This window comes from Rattus norvegicus, chromosome 2, assembly GCF_036323735.1.
Source record: "Rattus norvegicus strain BN/NHsdMcwi chromosome 2, GRCr8, whole genome shotgun sequence".
In the NCBI taxonomy this organism is placed as follows: Eukaryota; Metazoa; Chordata; class Mammalia; order Rodentia; family Muridae; genus Rattus; species Rattus norvegicus.
Window position 1 is genome coordinate 242,879,032 of NC_086020.1, and position 23,798 is coordinate 242,902,829.

The window sequence follows — 23,798 nt, forward strand, 5'->3', positions numbered from 1 at the left end:
TAATTCCCATGAAAAATGAGTTCTTTCTGTTTTGATTAAGGAAAGGCCAGCTGAACCCACCTATAAGCATTTATATCAGCTTTATACGGAATGCCATGGTTCAAATTCATAGCGTTCATGTAGGAGTTCCTGTTTTCTTTTCAGCAGAGTAAGGCATTTTTCCACTTGTTTTCTTCCCATGCCCTGGATCTCCCTATAAAGGTTTCCTGAAAATCACCTTTATTTGTTCAGTTATTAGCCCGTGGTGTGCGTGTGTGTGTGTGTGTGTGTGTGTGTGTGTGTGTGTGTGTGTGTGTATGTGTGTGTGTGTGTGTGTGTTAGAACTCTTCAATATCTCCTCCAGAGGCCACCATTATCGATATCTGTCATGGTCATTCACTTATTCCAGTGTAGACTGCTCTATGAAAATAGGTGAACATTTATGTGATTGAGTGTCCATGTTCATGCACAGCACACACGATTATATTCTAATAAGAAATTAGAATCTATTTTTGAATGTCATACTGCATTGTAACCTTGGGAAATCTTACTTTCCATTTTTTTAAACTAGTTGATACTACAGGTTTTAAATAGCGTGGTCCTGGTTTTCTGTAACGTTGGAGGCTATTTCAGCTTCCCTTTTTCGAGTCCCTCTGGTTAAATGAAAATGACATCAATAGTTCTTTCGCTGAACTGCGTTCACAAATGAATTCACATACACAGGCAAAGCTTACAGTAGTGCCCTGCACTATTAGAAGTGCTCATTAGATATGAAATATTCTTATATTAAGTAATTTGCTACAATGTAATTGTATCTTTGGGGGATGGGTTCTTAAATTATAAATAAACCCGTAATATAGTTGTTCTTGGGATGTGACTTCTAAAAACCACTGCTAATATAGAAGGTAGAAAACCTTGAATACTGCTTAAACCTCAATTCTCCATTTTCCATCTACAATAGTTAACTGATCTTTGCTGTGTTTCGATTTCTTTAAAACTTAAGATAAATATATAATGGTGAGCCAAATGCATGTTTTTTTGTTTACTGACTCTTAGTTGCCTGAATTATGAAGCCATGATGATGTTTTATGTAAGTAAATATCGAACTTTTCTATTAAAAACCAACCCACTATTATGGGTTTTAATAACATAAAATTGCTTAGGTTTTCATAAAATGGAACTTGGAAACGTTACTTATTTACTCTAGTAGCACTTTTCTTGGTTTAATTAAGCATTACAATTACCATCTGTTTTCAGAGTTTGCAGTGATTCATAAATTAATAACATTAATGATAGCAGGAGAAAAGTAATAATGAAACATTCATATTTATTAGGGGCTATGCTAACGCAGTGCAAATGCAGCCTCTGTTATACTTTGAATGCTGTTTGTCCCAGCAACTTCCTTGCCATTGGGCTTTATTATACTAAAGCTTAAACTCTTCTGACTCCATTCATTTGTCTTCCGCTTTATCACACATTTTCCCTGATGGTCCTGATTCTATAAACAGCCTATGCGACTCCAGTAAACAGAGGTTTGGACTCTTCAGAAAGAAAATATATGTCTAAGGTGAAGTTTCAATCCGTCAAATTACCATTGGAAGCCATATTAGCCATTTTTCATCATTTAACACATATCATAATGTTATTTACATTAAACGCCCCTAATTTCATGCACATGTCTATGATATTCAGCAGGAAGAACATCCTAATCTGTCCTTCTTTCAATGAGCTCACAGCCTTTAGCACAGCTGATTCTGAGGAAAGAGAAACAAGGTCACCATGACAAGGCTTCCTGCCACCAAAGCATCCCTTTGTTCCTTTTGACAATAATGTATGCTTCTATGATGCAGCCAAGACCGAGGTGGAGTAAGACCAGAGGCTGGACTTTAACAGATCTGTTTTGTCTTTGGTTTTATTGGTTTTGCTGTTACTGTTGCTACTGCAGTTGCTGCTTATGTAGCAAGAGACTTTAAAATGGGTAGTTGAAAAGAGCAGAAATGTCTTCTTTTGCAGTTGTACCAAGTTGATATCAGAAATCACAGTTTTAGGAACCATGTTGCCTCTGACGTTGCTAGGAAAACCAGTGTTCATGTGTACACACACACACACAGACACACAGACACACAGACACACACACACACACACACACACACACACACACTTTTTCTTACCTCCTAGTTCTAGTTCTGCTGGAGATGGAGGTCCTTGATTACAAATGCACCATCTTCATCTATGCTATTTATTTCCTGTGTCTGTTTATATCTTAAAATATTCCTAGTTACGTATCAAATTGGTCATAGTCCAAAATAACCTCATCACAACTAATGGCTTCTCTGGTTTCTCAGTAACGGAATGTTTGAAGGTCCCATGTGGGCACTAATTGGAGGAGAGTGACTTCTCAACTGGCAATAGAAATAAATCCAAATACAGAGTAATGGAAAATACCGAGACTGTCTTGGTGAGGACATGGTTCTGTTACCACAAATCAACCCAGCTAGCATCAGACATTTTAAAGGATTTGCTCTAGAGTAGTGGCTAGTTTAAATTTTTACTTGTTTTATTTTATATTTATGGATATTTTGTCTTCATGTATGTTTGTGAACCGTGTACATGGTCCAGAGTACATGGGGAACAGAAGAGAATGCTAACCCCTGGGGAATTACAGAGTGTTGTGAGTGATCATGACGGTCACTGCTAATCTATCCTAGCTAGGTATTCTAGAAAAGCAGCCAGTGCTCTTAATCACTGAGCAATCTGCCCAGCTGAGTAATGGCTAGTTGTGTCAAGCTGACACAGATAACATCACCTAGAGAAAGAGTCTCAGTGAGGGATCGTCTACATCAGGTGGGTCTGTAGTCTTTGTCTGTGAGGCAATGCCTTGATTGACTTTTTGATGTATGAAGTCCATCTGAAAGCATGTAGCATCCTTCTCTGGGCTTGAGCTCTGAGCTGTCTGAGACGAGAGGAAGTTGGTCACTCATCATGGATGCATTACTTGTGCTTCTCTACGCTTGACTTTGGACATCTGGGACTGGCTTCTTCAGGTTCCTGGCACGAGTCCTCTGCGATGGCAGACCATTACATGGAAGCAAAGCTATAATAAACCCTCTGCTTTGTGAATGGTTTATTCTTATAATATTTTATGACAGCAACAAAAATAAAAGTGGGACAAAGGGGACTGAGTTAGTTTCACGTCTTAGAAAGCGGAAAGGGAATGGGAATTACTGGATGAATCTTGAGTCAAAGAAAAAAATCTGATTTTTTCCAGTCTATCATTACGTTCTTGTGTATATATTTACCATGTTCTCATTTTACAAATTTTATGCGTTTGAGTAAAGATCACAATTGCACACAATAGCCTCGCCTGTTTCCTTGATTGCGAACATTTTAACCTTTAGCAAGAATTAGGATCTACAGAGCTAATTGGTAATCACTGGAAACACAAACAAGTGATCAAGGCAAGACACAACGGTAGGAGATCCAATTCCTACTCCTGAAATCTTTGTCAGTAATTTCCTAATTCTTCTCCTTCCAAAACTTTATAACTAATCAAAGTGTGGTCATCTCGATTTTCAGGCAAAACAGAAACAGATGAGCACATGCAACCTCTTCCTGACAGAGGAATCTCATTATTGTCTAAGGTTATAATAGGTCGATGACTGAGCCCTAAGTCAGATAAGGGAAAGAAGTCAGGCTGTGTTACTGAAGAACAGAAAAACTATAGATAACTGTGGTGTAAAACACCCAAAAATCTAGTTGAAAAGATTCTGGAGTATAGAACCATAAATAGTTTATTTATGTTGGGAAGACATGTTTAACCTTACAAGCATTAAATAGTATGTGCAGTTCATAAAGCATCATGCTGTCTACTAATATGTATGCTTATGTTTTATGTGTCAGTAAAAGTACATTCAGTCATAATTAAAAAAATAAAAGGGCATTTCTGGTAAATTATATAGTCTATGTAGACTACCACCAACTGAAGTTGGCACATTCTTATAAAGTCTTCTGTGAAACTAGAGTTGCTTCATAATCTTGTGTTTTGTTTTTTTTTTTTTACTTTTACCCTTGACTGTGTATCCTAAAAAAAAATCTTTGCACTCTTTAGTTAAGCAAGGGTCATCTGGGAAGATTAAACCTTAGCCTGGGAAATGCCTATATCGGGTTGGCCTATAGTCAAGTCTATGGGGCATTTTCTTGTTTAAAAGTTGGTGACTTGCAGTAGTGTTGGCACTGCCGTGGGTGGTATAAGAAAACAGTCTGAGCAAACCACGGAGAGCCAATCAGTAAGCTGGGTTCTTCCATGGTCTTGGCTGCTGTTCCTTCTTCCAGATTCCTGCTTTGAGTCTCTGCCTTGGCTTCCCTCAGTGAACTGTGATCCACGTGTAAGCAGATAATCCCATTTCTCACTAAGTTCTTCTGTCACGGCCATCATCACTGCAATAGGGAGCACGAGGAATGACTCCATGACAGTATACCTGGTGGGCTGTGAGATGGTTTGCAATAGAAATAAAGGAAAGAGTACTGAAAGACAAATTTGAATGCGTTTCTATGGAATCTATGTATTCGTACCTCTTGAATGATAAAAATTTCCTAGTGTCTGATCAGTCATTCGGTCTCCACGTTCCTCAGCAGCAAGCCAAGAAATGTAGGTCAGAAAGCCATGCAAAGGAAGGACATGGAGGAATGACAGTTTGACAGAAATCAAAACAAGGTAAGAAGGAACCAACAACAAAGTAAATCTTTAAAAGGCACAACTCTTCCCAGCGTCTGAGTCCTTTCCACCAGGCTCCACCACCAACCTCTGAACAGACTATCAGTGTGAACTCACTAGTGAGTCAACCCATTGATGTTAGCTCCTCACCAGCCATGGCCTTTCTATCACACTGCCTGCTGGGTGGCACCTAAATCTTTCAGGGCCTTTACAGGACCTGTCAGACCCAAATCATGCACTCATTATGGTTATCTGGTGACAAACAGAAATAGCTTCTGGATAACCTCAGCAGCAGTTAAGATACCATGAGCAAAGTAAGTCTTTCCGAAGAAATTATGTAGTTCAATGAATTGAAGGATGCCTAGGAAAAAAAGACAAGCGATTGGACTTTAGAGGAGAGAACAAGGGCACAGGGTATTCAATACAAGTTACTCCTAAACTCTGAGAAAATGCAGAGAAGTCTTCGTGGTTATGAGAATTTAGGCTGTGAATGAATGACTATTGATTACAAATCTGTAATTGCCTATTTTCAAATTAAATCATGGTCCTGTGTTAAGAACTTTATAACAAAAACTCCATTTTCTGTGTAGATTTTTATGGAATGGGCTTGAATATGTTTGTCTTAATGACATTTATGTATTTGGGTGGAGAATTTGTGAATATATCTGTCTCCTATTTTAGACTGTGTTCCTCAAAAAATAAAAATGACATTTAACTGCCAATGTCATTTTGTCTAATCTATAGACAGTTACCTTATTAATAATATATAAGATTTTTCCAAGAATTGATTATTTTGAAGATTGGTTGACTCACTAAATACGCCATTTCTGCATTCTGCTATTCAAATGAAAACAAGATGGACATTTACATGAATTGAAATATTTAACTATTCCCAGAGAGAAAAAATATCTTCCGACATATTAAACACAATTTAAGAAATCTACGAATTTGCATTTCTATATAAAAGCCATGCAATAGATAAATCTAAGCCTTAATTTAAAACATATTCCATATGGAAAAGGCTCGTTTTTATCAGTCAATTGACTCACCTTTCAGAAAGCTTTTTTTTTTGTAAATGTGATCAAAGTTTCTGCCATAAAATTTATAAATCACTTCTTCAGTCTGAATATTGAAAAGAAGATAATGAAAACCTTGCCCTTTATGGTTTAATTCCCTTAAAACTTCTGATAAAATTATGCTGATTCCTCTATAGAATGGATTAGCAATTCATAAACTAAAGATTAAACAATGTCCCCTTTCCTAACCTTCACTATATTGAATCTCTTTCAGTGGCTATTTATATATAAAAATCATTATTACAAAAGTGAAGTAAAGTAGCCACTCATCTGTATTAGAATGATCGGAATATTTGTTAATGTTGAAGTGGGATAGATACTTAACTGCACTTTTTATCCATATAATTAGTTTTAATTTCTCAGGAAGCATCGGAAGAACGGAGCCACATTGGGTTGATCCTGTGTTTCTTGGTTTTGAAGTTGCAACCTTTCGTTCTCAAGTCTTTGAAGGTAACCAGGGACAATCTAAAGGTTTTTGTGATTCCATGATCTTCTAAGTGGTATAAATGCTAATATGACTATTGACAGTGCATAATTCATTCTAGATGATGATTTGGGTACACAGAACTCCCAGTAAAAATTAAAGTAGTTTAATTTTACATTTTTATTCAGTAAATAACCAGACACTTGAGAATTACATTGACCGTGACATTAGAGCGTTGTTTCAACTGCTTATCTAGGCCTTGAAGTGTCAAGAAATTTTAGAGGCGCTAATGAAATATAATTTTTAAGGAAGATAAATTAGTGCCAACAAAATCTTTATCTGTCACAGCAATGACTCTAAATACTGCTTAATGATTCTCTCTTTGAGTTTCATTAAGGACTCAAAAAGATGTAGATGTCTCATTTCGATGTTATAATTAGGCATTATTTTGAAACATAAGACTAAAGGAATTTAGTTTAAAATCTAAATATCTCTTTATTTGTACATTCATTAGCACCATTATGTACACATATTAACAGTCTGTGTAAGTCCTAGTATATTGTGTGACTCTAACATTTGATCAGTTGGTCTACTTTATGTCTCATGGAGTACAGAAATGAGCCCAGAAATAGGCTTTTATTTGCAGTGTATAAATTATCTAAAATCCTTGCACTAAAATCAATGTATTTTGAAATTAAAAATTAACAAGTTATTATATTGTAAATTAACAAGTTAAGAGATTTTTTTTTCCTTCTCTACTTGTAGTTCCTGGCATAGTGACTTACTTGAATGTTGGCATGCTACACAGTCTTAGGGGTAATTTGGAAACATCTCAAGTGTTCATATGTGTCAAAAATCATAAAGAAAAAATATTTGTGAAGCTCATTAAAGAAACAAAATCTACTAGCTTGTAGGCATTTGAGAGATGGATCTTTATCGTCCAATGTACACAGTGAGGTACATTAAGATTCACATGTAAATTCTTAATACTTGCTAGCGCTTACCAACTGAGAAATCACTACATTTAGGACCCTGGAAGCCAGTTAAATCACATAGAAAGAACCAGGTTTGTCCAAGTTTTAAGACTTCCTGGCCACAAGACTGAGTGGCTCAGGCTCCTACACTCGTTGTACTGAAAAACCACCATCCAATTCATCCCTTGCTTCTTTCTTGTGTTGGGCATCAAGAAATTCCCATCCCTTACTATACAACACAATCTCTGACTTTGTAATTTGGAAGAGGAAAGGAATAACGTGTTCACTAGCAAACTCATGGTTACCTATAATCCATCCTATTTTCAGAAAAATGCCTGCCAAAGACTCTTGGACAAAGTGATGAGGGCTTTTTGGACAGTGCTCCATTCTCTGTACAGCCAGCATCGAGACTGCCTGATAAAACAAGAAATAAAGGGCAAAGAAAAATGAGCATAGTTAGTTTAAGAAGCCAGTAAGAGAAGCCATGCACTAGGCCTTAAAACACTAATCATCTGAGAGAATTCCTTTAAAAACTGAGTAATCATTTTGCCCAAAGAAAAGCTGTAATGGTGTCGGTAAGATGGTTGAAAACCAAGGGACAGACAAGGTTGCATAGTTTCGTGAGACACAACCTTCACCTCCATGGCCATTAATTTAACAGCAATTTGGTCTTTAATTATTTTTAAATTTTCGACAGTTTTATACATTTATATAATAAACTTCAGTCATTTTTCACCCCTCTCCTGTTCCCCCTCATTCTTCTTCCCCTCACCTGAAACCTTTCTTCTTACCAAGTCAACCTCCTATTTTCATTTCAGCCTAGTGTGTGGTCAATTGAGACTAATTAGTTTCTTGGCCAAGGGAGGGCAAGATATCGTCTACAGGGGCAAAGTGGCTACACCACTAACAGAAAATGTCACCCTTGTCAAGTAGGCATGGATTGCCAACAGTTCCTCTTTGTCTTTAACTCTGGGTAATTCTTCAATGACTTTAAGGAACATTCACAACTATGGTTAGTTATGGTTATGGTTATTTATGGTTATGGTTAATTATGGTTATGGTTAGTTATGTTTTAATGTGCTAGTTTTGACATGTGTTACATAAAATGTACCTGCTTTCATTCAGTCTGTGTTCCCTTTTCCAAAATCCAATTTTGAAATTTTTATTGTTGTTAAAGCTAGTCTAACCCTGAGTCAGAAGCCATCGCTCCCCTACTAAAATGCTCCCCGTAATGCCCAGTGTTGATAAGCAGCCAGTGCCACTCTTGGCCTTCCAGAATCTTCTGGCTTTAATTTCTAATGTTCTCATACTGCTGACTCTCATGTTGTAGCCTCTGAACTCACTGCTCCCTCAGACTGGTTCAGATTTCCACAGAACATGGGGGTGTAAGGCAAAGGAAAAGGACATCGGAATGAACACCCCAACAGAGTAGCACCCTTCTTTCATCTAGTCTGTCGTGTCTTATATTTCTAGAACTTTACTGAGAAGTTTGTTGATATCTTTTTTTTTTCATTTTCATTGGTTATTTTCGTTTATTTCCATTTCACATGTTATCCCCTTTCCCAGTTTCTTCTCGACCCCGCCCCCTTCCACTCCCCTCCCCCATCCCCCTGAGTCTATGAGGGTGCTCCCCCACCCACCCCTGCTTCAGCAGAGCCCTAGCATTCCCTGACCCTGGGTCATCAAGCCTCCACAGGACCAAGGGACCTGCCAGTGATGCCAGATAAGGCAAATCCTCTGCTATCTTAAAAATCTCATACTTCAGACGTTTTTAAAAACACTACCACTGACAGCTGTTTTTTATTTCAGAGAACAATGATGTTTAGAGAATTGGAGATTACCTACACCTTAAACATGATCTTAAATTCTTATTTCCATATGAGGACAACCTGGCTGTTTATTTTCAGAGAATTAAGGACCTTAATTCTGTAGGGAATGAGGTATAACCCTGAAACAGTTCCACTGCCCTTGTTAATCAGGATGTCCTACTCCGAGGATCTGTTCAATGCCATTTCAAACAATAGACAGGCCACCAGAACCCTAGTGTGGGCGCTGCGGTCTGGGTGTGGTCCCTCAGCTGATTACTCAGCTGAGTAGCACACTCTGAAAATAGCAAGTCAACATAAGTCTGCTGGCTCTGGAGTTTTATTGTTTAGTGGCTCCAGGAAATCAACTCTGCCCTAATTTCCTATGTGATTCTGTAGGGTTTAAATATGAGGGTACAGAGTCTTGTGAGATTGACCTTGCATTACATCCTTAGGATATGTTGCCTCAGATGCAAACCTTTTTAGCAGAGGTGCAATGCCTGCTAGTGTCAGGAATATGTAGCTTTGCTTGTAGTATTGACTAAAGCTTAGGTGTTCTAAAGCTGTGGGTTTTAGCATGAAGAATGTCCTTAGGTTACTATTTTGTTGAAATTTTTTAAATGTTAAAAATGAAAAAAAATCTATTTCAAAGAAGCTACACCTAATCACGGATACCTAACTTAAATATAATATAATTTATTTCTTTTTTTTACTAATTTATAAAGTTCTTAAATTTTAAAGGTTTTATGGAAGCTCCTATAAAGCTAGACATGGTCATTTCAATCTTAGCTTGTAAATTTGATATATATTCAGCTAAGTTGGAAGTATTGCTTAATAAGAATGCAAAAAATTTCTAAAACACAGCATGTGTTTTCTAAGAAAACACTGGTCATATTGATGGATGGATGCCACTAGCAATATGGCTGCCCCTGTGGAAAAGCAAACAAAATAAAAAATATCCAAGCCACTCCATCAGCTGCACAGCTCTTGGGCACAGCTGGAAATGCGAAGGCAGGAACTGCCTGTGACATTTCCAGCTAAACAGCCCTGAAAATCAAACCACAAAAATGGCAGCGTGGAGATGCAGGCATTCTGTTCTCCACTTAAACACAAGGGAATGACAGCTCTCCATCCTAGTCCCAAAGTTTACACATGGCAGTAATCGCAGTTCACGTATACTAAACAACACATTGTTAACGTAGACCTAGCTCACCATTTAATCCTGTGTGTGTGTGTGTGTGTGTGTGTGTGCACGTGCGTGCATGCGCGTGTCCATGTGCATGTGTGTTTGTGTAAGACTTCCAACTATCCATTACCCAGAAGTTCCAGAAGATTTGACTAGGGTAAAATAAGAAGATATACAAGGGAAAAAAACCACACACATACACACGAACACACAGAGACTCACAGGCATATAGTCAAACTCTGACACAGTCACACACATGAAGATACACACACACAATCACACAGTCACACAATGCTAGCACATACATAATCATGTGCTGACACACAGTTACATGCATGCAGACACACACATAATAACACATAATCACGGTCTGGCACATAATTACAAACATGAAGATTCACATATAACACACTGACACATAGTTACACAAACGAAGACACACACATACATAGAAACATAATTACACACAAAGTAGCACCTATGTACTTACACACTATCACACACATGATGTCACCTACACACACACAGTCTCATAGTTACAAACATTAAGAAACAAACGCATGCACGTTAAAGTCTTACAGTCATGGGCACACAGATACACGTGTGTTAGCACACATGCACACACTCACACTCATGCACACACACACACACACACACACACACACACACAAGCACATGCATACACACACATTCCTTTCTGCTGAGCATCGAGCCAGCGTAGGGTTGCGGTTCATTCAGTTATCTTTAGTTCTCGGAGATGCTGCAGATGTCCAAAACAGCTTGGTCAGCACAAGCTTTATCAATGGAAAATAAAATTCCTAGTGACTTCATTGAGATAAACTTTGTCATTGATACTAAGGCAGAAAAAAAACCCTTCTGGTTTTGCATGCTATCTGCTGACTTCTGTAAGAAATGTGATTTCTGCAGCTGTTTACAGCAAGGGCTCCACTGCGATTTTTCTGTACTTTAAGTTTTCTGTTTATTACACCCTATTAGAAGGATTCAACTTAGATATTGGCAGCCCCTTGTTGGTCAGGTTTTCTTTTGTTAAATGTCTGTCACATCCTTCAAATCTACTGCCACCCCCACTTTATCCCTAAAATACCACGTCACTAGAACAGTAAAAAGAGAGTGAAATGGCTTTATATTCTTTTAACAAATTTCACCATGCTCATGTTTCTTCTGATATGAAAACTCTAAATTTGGCTGTCAATTTTTTTTCTTTTTTCAAAAGAAATGCAGTTAGTAAAGCAATCAGATGTGAAAGGAAAGCATCAATAAACAAGGATCAAAGTGGTCGAGGTCCACATTTTCTCCTTCGTCTTTGGAATGAGCCTGCCCTGTGACACTTAGAGTTCTGAGATTTCACATTTATACACAGTACACTGCCCCACCCCCTTTTGCTTTAAGCAAAGCCTGAGGTGGACAAACATATGCCATCCTATCACTTATGATACTTATAACTCATAAATCATTTTAAAATCTAAAGGCATCATAGAAGTTTTATCATAAAAAAGGTACCAAACAGACAATAGAGACCTAAAGGAACTGAGAGATACTTAAAATAATCTTAAAGAGCAGGTATGTGTTCTGACCTGTGCTAAGTCCCAATTTTTCCTTCAACTGTGTAGACCATAGACATATATAATAGTCCTATTAAAAGTTGACATTCTCTGGGTATCTGTTCTTCCACTGCAGTATAGCTTTCAAAATGTGAAGAAAACTTTTACTGAGTGGTTCGCCGCTCTGTCAATCTTTCTACAACCTGCCTCCTTTCTTACATGCTGTCTAATAGTATAAATAACTTTATAATAACTTTTTCTATTGAAAAAGAAACTAAATAAGCTACTGTGTTTTGTTATGATGTGGCATTGCCAAAGTCCATTGTCTCAATAATGTACACAATCAAACTAAACTGCTCTTGTACATATGTAATTACATTATCTCTTCTCCCCACCAGGCCTTATCATGTCCCCTGGTCAAGCCCATGGCTTCTTGTTATTTAGCTAACATATGAATATATAAATAATCCTGTTGCATTTATTCACAATTGCTCACATGTGTACTTTTAGGCTTATAACGTGAGAATAGATAACTTTTTGGGAGACTCGTCCATTGGAAAGACTAATGTTTCCATTCTCAGGAGTCACTGATGGCCTGAAGTTTGTCTTCTAGGGTTGGAGTAAGACTTACCCCATAGACATTGGTGTGTCAACGGGTATTGCCATTCAGGTCTTGTGTAGGTGCCCATGTTATTAAGATTTCATGGGTATAGCCCCTTGTTACATACGGGGAACAATCTTCCAGCAGGCATGCAGGCCCTTTGGCTCTTACAATCATTCAGTTCTTCTTTCCTGAAGTGTTCCCAGAGCCTGAGGTGTTGGATTTCTGTTTTATATGTATCAATTGGGACTCTATATTTCATGCAAAGCGAGAATGTTTTGGGGTACTCTTTGGGGCTTCGTTGGTGGTGGTAGTCATTTTAATTAAGTTGCTTCCTAATCACTGATCCATTTTTTTTCCTCATCTTCAGTACCCCTCTCAGGCATATTAATCAAAACCTCACAAATTCGTTTCTCTCTTGACAATATTCTAATGAGCAGATTAAACAATTTCTTCAAACCTGTTTACCTAGAGCCCTTCTAAAATCTGACTTTTCTGTTCTTTTCTATGTAATTTTTGCATTGTTCTGAAAGAATTCCCAGAAACGATGTCTCTAACCCTTCCTCTGTTGTTATACTACTAGCTATGTGGTATATTCTCATCGAGCCACGGATTTCTCTCGATTACTGTATCATGCTTTCCTTCCAAAGAGTCACAGAATAGACTGCTCTGTACGTGATTGAGACAAGCGATAGAGTCTTATAGCTTGTGAGATAGTTTTCCTTCATACCAAGCAAACGCGAGAATGGAAATAGTTACTGGAAACTTAAGGTCCAGACTCTACTAGAATAAAGCACATGTTGATAGTTAGAAGACTGTACCTATAGCTGTTGGTTGGTTATATTTGTGTATTCATTGAGAGAGAGAGAGAGAGAGAGAGAGAGAGAGAGAGAAAGAGAGAGAGAGAGAGAGAGAGAGAGAGAGACCGAAAGAGAAGATTATAGTAGAAACAGTGTGTATCCATATACCAGTGTCAACTACAGAAACTTTAAAAAGGAAATGCAATGGCTATTAAGATGTTGAAAACCGGTTACCAGTCATGACTTGCTCAAGAGCTCCAATCCTAGAAATGCCAGGTATTCTGTGACAGGTCTGATGTAGCACCCGTGCTGTGCTTCCCTACCAACATGCACAAACATGGCTGCCTGTGACTAGCTCACAGATCCAAGGTCCCATGGGAGCAGGTCTCTCTCTCTCACCTTGAGATGACACAACAATCTGGATTTAATTTTCCCAGGGAACTATAATGCTACAGTCTACATTTGGTTTTTAATCCTCCCCTTAATAATTCAATATTTTTTAAAGCCATTTTCCTGCTGTTACAAAGAAAGTTATGATTGCGAAGTGTTCTTTATCTTCCTACAACATGGATCACCCTTAAACTTTCATATTAATAAATGATCTCCCTATACATTTTTTAGAAACTGAAGTTTGATATATTCCAGTCCTACCGAGTCAGAAGCGGTTCTATTTTCCTTCAGTTTTTAAGATTTCGTCCGTTTTTCAGAAAAAAATATTAAATTAACATACTGAATAATAAAAGAGTCAATAAGGTTTTTTTTTTACAAGCTTTACAGATAAATCTAAGGAACGGCCTGCTGAAGAGCCGACAGACTGAAGGCAATAATACTGAACGATGCACAGCAGAATAGAAACTATGTTGTTTATGGAAATTCATGGTGAATAATCTCAGAAGACCATCTCCCTCCATCCAAAGAACAATAAGAATAGATCATAAAAAAAAAAAACAAACACCAAAACAAAACGCTTCTGGATTATTCTTAAATTAGGAATTTGGAGAGAGCGTTTAAAGTAAATCTAAAGTCAAAACGAAATGCAGAAAGTGAGTGTTTTCCTCATGTTTGGTTTCAAAGAAACGCGTATTTGAGCTGCCCTTGAACTTCAGTGCCTCGTTTTCAAACTGTATTTTTTGTGCCTTTTACTTACAGAGATTAATCTTTGCTTTTGCTAAGTGCGCTGGAAATCAGGAACACTAACTATGTAAATGATGCTAGGAAATACATCCCGAAAGTAAGAAATAAAGCTCTAACTAGATAATGTTAATAAATATTAATATATGGAAGAAGCAGAGGAGTATTAAATGATTAAGCTGCCCAGAATAAGAATAATAGTATACTCAACGTCCTCCAGGCAGTCATTCAGATTTTAGGACTTCGCAAATATTAACAAAAGCAGAATCTGCAGAGACTGGTGTGTCCTAAAGCGCTCCGACCTGGGTTGAAGGAAAAGGGGAAAAAGGGCGGTGACCACAACCTGACGAGAGACTGACTTGATCTGTTACATCCGGTAAGTCAGTAAGTCGGAAAGACATCCTTGAATCTTCTATCATCCCATAGTTCCATAAGCAGAGTTTCTTCTACAAAAATGAGCACTTCTGAGATCTTCCCTTTAAAAAAAAAATAACTGAAAATTAAAGCACATTGCCAAGGCTTTAGGAGGCTTGGACGTCGTATCCGTTTCTAATCTAAGCTCTGGCTGTTTGGGGTGTCATGGGGGAGGGGGCGGGGTTGCTGCTGCTCTTGTTGCTGTTGTGTGGTTTTTTAAATGACCGGAAGAGGAAGACTAGAGCAAAGGTTGCAGGTGATGTTCAGCAGAAGACGAGAATAATCTCTGTCACCAGAAGCAGAGGTGGTGAGTGGTGTGCCCGAGAGTCATGTTATGAGTGTGCTCTGTCCTGGTGGGTCCACACAGCTAGAGGCGACACGAAGGACAAGTTGCTGAGTTGCCCAGTATAAGGCAGCGAACAGAACCAGCCTTGTGCTTGTTTTTAATTGGTTTCCAGTAGGAGGAGAATATAGGATAACCTTTACTACCGCGAATGAATATTCATATTCTTGAGCTCAGTACCTAAAAGTTCCACATATCACATTAAGACTTTTTACTTTCTTGCAAAATATAAGCATTGGAGGCTCTGCCAAATTCTGTGCTGTACAGCGGGAGGCCAGGCAGGCGACAGAGAGAATAGGTCTTCTTAATCACAAAACTGCTGTCGGGGTTCAAGTTGTGTTTCTCTTTACGAGGATTCTGTAAAACCGATAAGAAAATGACCTGGAAACAATGGAGTGTCTATAGTTCGGCTGTTACCTTCCTTGCAAAATTCAGAGGAACACCGAAAAATGGGAAAGGTGGAGAAGCAGCACAAAGCAAGTCGTCGTGTGAAACAAAGAACCCAGAGATGCGATTTCAAATACCTCGGTGACGTCCTACAGGGCGCGTAGCTTCTAGCCTCGATAAAAGCAATTCTTAATCCTGCAGTTTCCCAGCCTTATCACTACTGTTCACACAGGCTGACGAGGGCCAGAGGTCTACATGGCGTTCTTTTCATTAGAATGGTCAATGGGAAATTTAATTAGAGATACATTTCTTGAATGGACAAGGGGGGAAAAAATGTAAGGAATAACAAATTAATTCTACCATTCAAGTACATTTAAATGTTCGCCATGTCGTAGAGAAAATTCACTGTAGTTAACCCACTTTTTATTTGTTCCCTCTTATATAATGGTTGAAAACACTATTTTTTGAAGGTGGAGGGTGGGATTTTTTTCTTCCTGCCAGCTTGCACGCTGACTGAACAGGAAGATGTAATCACCCTAGTTTCTTCAGGATGGCTATCAGTTCCTGACCACATTCTGTAAATGCAGGCATTTGGAAGAAAGCAAACAGATCTGCAGGTAACAGAAACCAGAATGTGCCCTGACAGAGAGATAAGAAACTGTAACTAAAGGGATCCAGGTGGGCTCTAAATAGAGCCATGGAAAGAAACCTGGTGGGACACTTAGAAAGATAGACGTGCTTGCTCACAAACCACCATTAGACGAGCTGACCACAAAACTCCTAAAATAGTGTAAAGGCTGCCTATGCCTGCTTTCCCTGCCCTTTGTCCTTAAAACCTTCATAGGGACAGTACGCTCCTTCTGCGGCTGATTCCTTGGCCAGCTACAAACAAGGCCTGTCTCAGACGCTTCTGCAAAGCCACTCAGACCTTACCACATGTGTGCTCTAATCTGCCTGCTATTGTTTTGACATTTAGGAAACAGATGCAAGTTTTTTTCTTTTTTCCTTTGGAAGGCAGACATCTGTTCTTCAGGATTCGCTCCAGAAGCTGGAGCTGTCTGGCAGGAGCACATTAAATTAAAGACACTCTTCGCCACCTTGCCCGCGTTCAGGGCCCCCAATTCAAGATATTTTGAAGAAACAGAAAAAAGAGAGGGAAATAAGAATATGCTCGCAAGCATGAACACTCTGCTGACATTGATTAAATAAGTCCACACAATACTCGCTGCAAAGTAATCTATGCTAATGCAATTTACCAGGAAAAAGGAAGAAGGAAGCTGAGCGCTGGGCTGTGATGGATGGAGCGTTGCTGGAGGAACCAGGTAGCCCAGCACTTCAGAAAAATCACATAATCCCCATGAAAAATAAATCCTGTCTGTTTTTATTAGAAAAAATCTAACTTAAAATGCATAAAATCATTTGTGTCTGGTTCTGGCATGTTGAGCGCCATGGTTAGAGGGAAGAAAAATATTCACGAAACGCGCATAGAAGGAATTCTCTCTTTGTGTATTGTTTTGCTTGGACTTAACTTTGGTGGGCGTTTCTGCTCTGATTTTGCTCTGAAAACTGTGGGGTCGCCAGCTCCATCAAAGGGGAGTTTGTGAAACACAAAATTGCAAAGCCCTCAGAACATATCTACTTCATCTGGAATTTGTTAATATATTAACTCAATATTCTCTGGGGGGAAAATGGTATGTTTTAGATGAATTTTGGATGTAAATTCTAAACAGGTGGACAGAGCAGCAGGAGGGAGATATCAGGCTTCCCGCGGGGGACCCACACCATATAGTTGTAGAAAATGAATCACAGGGATTGGTGGTCGAGGAAATCAGATTTGTGAAGCCGAGTATTTATACATGAAAAGAGTGTGCATGCTCAGTAAATTACAGATTGGGGATTCAAAGCCACACATGCACGGCTTTCCATCATTCAGACTCACTGCAGGCTACTAACTGTCCTTTGCAAGAACAATGCACACAATTTTTTAATTTAATTTTTAAAATCTTGGGCATCCGTCTCTGCACCCCCGCGGTGAAGAACATTTCTTTCTATATACAATATTGCACGTGTTTCCGGGCATGAAGTTGCTTTTTAATTACAAACAACATTTGCGAGCTTCCTGCTGGTAACACCATTTGTGACATTGGCAGGAACTGAGCCCAAATGGAGAGAAGACGAACTCTCTCCTCTCTCTCTCTCTCTCTCTCTCTCTCTGCCTAGTGAAATAAAACGGAATAGAATAGTGTTCTTTGGAAGCAAGGTACACACTGTCCTGAAAGTAAGTCACGGATGTTGTTCAGGGTGCTTATTCCCAGCAGAGCGGAGAGAGTTTTTGTGAAATCTCCTTGCTGGCATTGTTTGCCTTTCCCCCTACTTAACAATTTACAGAAAACTTGAGAGTATTAAAAGTATCAGTTAAGCATTCTCCCAAACTCTATAAAAGTGGTTTGCAAATGGTCTAAGTTTACAATGCTGTTTTTGTTTTTGGTTGGTTTTGTTGTTGTTGTTGCTGCTGCTGTTGTTGTTGTTGTTCTTGTTGTTGTTGTGTGAGAGATGTCTAGAGATTGGAGCCAAATCGTTGCTCATGACAAGTGCCTCTACAACACACAGCCACACCACAGTTCCACCAAGCCTTGTCCACCTACCTCTGCGGCTCTGACATCATCCGTATTTCCTGGAGGCAAAGGCAGGAAGGATCTGCAATGATATTAGCCCAGCCTTCTCTCAGCCGTTCTGGTTTTCCCTGGGGTCTTTCTCTGCATGACAAGGAATCTAATGATCATAATGTAATTAAGATTTACTGAGCATTTACTACTTACAAGACGCTGGATTAAGTGTTTTACATTCATTATCTCACGTAATCCTTACTCTAACTCAGGGGGTTAGGTAGCATCATTATCCCCTTCCCAAAATGGTTAAGGAAGCTGCAGCCGGAAGAGTCTAATTAAATTGTCAAAAAATACTCATTCTAATCATTGCCAGAGTCAGAGTCTGGTTTAGACCTGCTGACAACAAAGCCAGCCCTGTGAAGGGCTTGCCTTGCAGGGTGGGCTGACTGACTCTCCAGTGTGAGCCTTCTCGGTTTTTTATTAATGGCGATCGTGGAGAACTGGTGAGCAGCATCCTTCCATTCACACAGACAGATCAGATCGTTTATTTAGCAAGGCAGAGAAGATAACCCAAGAAGAGAATGCAGTTGGCTATTTTAAAGTGAGAATAGCAGGGTTATAGGTTGTTTCTCTCTCTCTCTCTCTCTCTCTCTCTCTCTCTCTCTCTCTCTCTTTCTCTCTCTCTCTCTCTCTCTCTCTCTCTCTCTCTCTCTCTCTCCAGATTCTAAAGAAGGTTTTATAAAAATTTATCGAAGGAGTAGAATATTTAGGAGGTAATACAACCCTCTCTGTGAATCAAATGGCCTTTTCAGAGTGTTTCTTCCCATGATTCTCTATGAAAGCCCACAGGAACAGTCAGACACAGGACAAGCATGCTGTTGTAACAAAGCCTATTCTTTAGAGTTGAAGACCTTTGTTAGTATATATGTGCGGGAAATTTGGGAACATGCTATTGGTAGCCTCAAGGACATTTCACCACAAGGGGAAACAGGGATCGACAGATTTACCTGTGGTTTTCTGTGTTAACTCCAATGTAACTCATTTTGAAACTGGGGCAGGGCAGCATGTGAGTGTGGGTCTTTCTGAATCTATTCATGTGATTATGCATTTGGGTGTGGGGGGTGTGCACACCCGTGCCTGAGTGATGGTGTGTCTTGGGTGCCTGTGTGCCTCTGTGTATGTGCAGAGACCAGAGATTAGCTGAAATAGCTTCATCACTCACTATTCACACTATCTTCAAGACAGAGTCTCCACTGAACCTGGAGTTGACTAGCTAGCCAACCAGTTCCAGGGATTCCTCTGTCTCCAGCCTCTAACCCCAGCTAGCATTGGCATTGCAGACACCTACCTTGCCTGGCTTGGCATGTGGCCTGAGAACACAAACTAGAACACAAACTTAGTTCTTCATATTACAAGGCCATAGTTCCACAGCCATCTAGCTATACACCCTTTTCAGACTGCTCGACGACTCATGGTTAATCCCATGACTGTCTGTCACTTAAAACAGTCTACCAGCTGAAGGTTAAGACATTCCCTTATATTGTAAATTGGGGATTTGTGAGGAAAACCCGGGCCTGGGTCTTACAAATCTTCTCCAGCTAGACGAATAGGAAGTAGGCTTATAGTGTCTTCGAAATCCCCTGTCTTCTAGCCCCATGTCTAATACTTACCCTTTACCTAACACCGTTTCTAAAGTGAACCTTTAACATTTGCATTCACACGCTCTTACTTTCCCAGATCCTGAGAAGGAGAATTGATGATCTCTCCCTCTGGCAGTTTCTTTGGCGTGGGGTAATCGATCAGTCAGTGGGTCACTCGGTACTCATTTTTCATCTCCTTGCACTTTGGGTCTTAGTGTTTGCTTACTGGAGTCCCTCCCTGAAGAGCCCAGTGAAACCAGACCTAAGCTGGCCACATACATCTCTCCTCATGGTGACCCTCATCTGCTCAGCAAACATTCACTCATGCCCGCTTCACCAAAGTCTAGGCCAGCACGCCCTTCCCCACAGCACAGTGCTTGCTGAGGTTGGCTCCAGACACAGGTCAGTTCCCCATCGTCAGAGGTATCTGCAGATCACAGTTACACCAGAGGGCCCTCTGCTTCCTAACTGTAGACGGTCACAGAGTTGCTTTCTGAGGAACTCCCTCTACATCTCCAGCAAAAGGAGAGGGCAAGGAAATCTGTCTCCTCGGGAAAAGAAGACAGCAATGGTTCAGCATACAGATGCAAGAATCGTATTGTGGGAATTGCCAAGGATCTACCATAATGAAGTCTCAAAGGAGCAGTGGAAATTCACCTTTCACAAGATTCTACAGTTTTTCACATTGAAAATATGCACATGGTGATGAGGGAGACAATTTAACATTGTATAGCAGGCTCAGGATTTTACACAATGCTATATCTGTGTCTGTATTATCATATCTATGATCAGAGTTTCCTGTTTCTCTTTGTACCAGATCGTTAGTTCATTATACCCTTTGAAGAATCATTCTTTAAATTTATCTAATATTCCATTTTTCTGTGTACCATGGTAAACTTAATCTTCCCTCTACTTCTTATGCAGATTGCTTGCAAAATATAATTTACGTGTACAGTTTATCGATTTATTCACAGTGCAAAATACTTAAAGTTATTGGGACCACATTTATAAATGTTAGAACTTTAAACATAAACTTTAAATATTGCCTTCTGCTATGGTGTATCTCATCATCACCATTTTATGTACCCATAGGGAAAATTTGAGGATTCTGATTCAAATACACATCAACTGTCATGTTTATACTAGAGTGGGTTTTTTTTTCTTCCAATTTTATAATGCAAGATTTTCAGCTTTCAAACTTACCAGTAAAGAGTTGCAAAGAAACAAACTTTGCATTATCATTTTAAAAATTACATATTTAATCATTCTAATGCACCATTTTGGCATCAATGAGATGAGGCAAGGTGGCAGCAAAAAGTGATTATTAAAGTAATCCTCTGCCCAATTTTTCTTTTCTAAAAATTATTTACTTGTTTTTATTATGTAAACATGTGTGTGCCTGCATACCTGTAGATGCACCATGTGAGGAAACATGGTTGTGGAGACCAGTAGAAGGCAACAGATCTCTTGGGATTGGAGTTAGGGTTATGAGCTGCCCCATCAGGCACTGGGGACCAAAACAGGTACTCTATAGAGACAGCAAGCTCTCTTCACTGATGAGCCATTCCTCTCTCTAGCCCTCATTTTCCCCCTGGAAGACAGAAGTTAAGATTGGCCATATATATTGAATATTCTTCCTCCTCTCAGAAGGAACTGCTTTCCCTTTACATCCCTCGTCCACTGTTTCTTTTCTGTATTTTTCTTGAAATGTGCAGAATTCATTTGGCTAGAGTTATTAATGTGTCCCCATGTCCATTCTCTCTGAGAGGTTCATAAATCAGCCATAAAATATGTGAGCCTGCAGCAAACTTGGCATGTATTCTTAGCCCAGAAACATTTTCTCCACATTTTTTAAATGAAATAGTTCTATTTTGTGAACTTACAAAAGGGTGACATCTGAATGTTTCTTCACTCTCTGTTTGTTATGCCTCTTCCCTAGAAAGATTTTGTTCCGTGGGAATATAAAATACTGAAAATTCTGAAACAGTTCGAGATTACAGCCTGTTCATTTCTCAGTGGATCAGGCACTACAAGGTCCTCAGGGTTGAACCAGAGAAGGATGCTCACCTATAAGTTCAATCAGCAAAGCCCCATTGTGCCCCAGCTCCTAAGTTTCCACCCCTTCCCCCAAACAGACCCTCTCCAGAATGTGTTCATGCACAGGAGAATCTGGGGAATTGCTCCTGTTCAAATCCTAACACTTCCTTTTCCTACTCCTGAGGAAACAATGCCCAACGTGTAGTGAATTAGAGAAAACTTAATAGTGTCACTAAATAGCTGAGAACTAAAAGTTATTAATAATCAATCATAGCAATACAAGAGACTCAAATTTGCTTCATTTATGCCTAACCTTTTAAAGAGGAAAAAAAAGGAATGAGTATAAACAGTAATCGTACCACCAAGGAATTCTTTCTCGGTAAAATATTTAGTTTCTGCGTGAAAGCCATCATAGGGTTCCTAGAAACAGTTGGCAACCCTTGAAACTGTTCGCTGAGTTCATCAAGATCATACTTCACTCACAAACACTGCTACCAGCTCATGAAGAAAATGCTCCAAAATTACCTAATTTTGTATTTCCACTTTAGAAAATGTCTTCCTGTTTAAAATATAGGAAATGGAAAGGAAATCTCGATGAAACGTAATATTATCTAAAGGCAGAAGGAAAGAAGTTTTCTAAGATAATGAATCATTACCCTGTTCTTTGTATCTCTGAGGACAGGTAAGATATTTTTCAAACTTTTCCAGATGGTTTTGGGATTTATTCTCATTTCATAGTGAATCAACAGTTTCAGAGTCACAGGAATGTGTTCCCTGATGAAAATTATTCATCATCACGATTCCCAACCCCAGCTCTGCAGTATATAATGTCTTCCACATACACTATTCCTATTTAATTCATTGTTATGATCCACAAAATTCTTGACAATAAATTTGAGTAGCATATCCATTCTATCATTTCCTCACCTCCATTTCTTCATGATACAAATTCAAAAGTACAGAGCGCACGAGTGCTCAATTCAAATATCATTTAATCTTACAATGAAGATTATGTCAAGACTCTTCAGTTGACAAAATCCGTTTCAACTTTGAGGGTCTGAATGAGGAAATTATTTTCCAGGCTATCAACTGTGAGGTAAATCAGCTGCATTTGCTTTCTAAACCTGTAACTTCTATTTCTACTGTATCTACTCCTTCACCACAAATGATTGTATGCTCATGTATGAATGGAGTATATTAATATATTTTATATTACATAGATTGTCTTGATTGGAAGGAAAGGTAAGGTAATGTAACTTCAGCGGAAACCCTGGGTATGTGAAGATTTCTATACCTAATTCCCCTGCATTTCTGGGTAAATACAATTCTATTCATGGCGCACTACCCTTTATCTTTGGAATTCTCTTGTGTAAGCTTTTCTTTATCACATGAGTGTCACACAACACCCAGTTGACAATGGGGAACTTAGATTGTATTGTCAGTAGTGAACATACCTCAGCCTTTACTCTCTGACAATGCTCAGTAGAAAAGCACAACTCTGTCTCAAAGAAAAGTAAAAATCCACTACAAAGAGTCCACAGCCCAACCATCCTACACTGCTACTCCACCACGGGATCAGCAAAAGGCTCCATCCAGCATCTATCACGAATGCTATGACTGTCGCTGGGCTGTGAAGTCTCAGAGCATCCTGTGCAGTGCCTGACTCTATTAGAGTTTTCTCCTACCTGGCTTCTACTCTGACATGGAATAGAGCAACAGACAGCGGGGAGGGATATGGTGATCCAAAAGGAACGCAAAATCCCTAAAGGTTCTTCCTCTTTTTGGATTCTCACAATTGCACTTCTCATAAGAAGGCTCATCTTTAGTTAAGAAGAGAAACATGGACTTTAGAGGGTTTATATGCCCTGCTCTGGATCACAAGGGAAGGAAACACAGAGATTGAAAGTGAACAAAAGGCCCCTGTTTACTTGAGAGCTCACTGCATCGTATTCTGTCCCCTTGCATTGCCTATCCTTTCTGACAGTACAGAATTATGAAATTATGCCCGTCTTTTCCCATCATTCCCCAGTTTCCAGTCACACACGTGATCTAACTGAGTTCCCTGGCCGTTGGCTTCCCAAGCTTCTTTAGAGCAGGTTGGGAATAGCAAATGCCG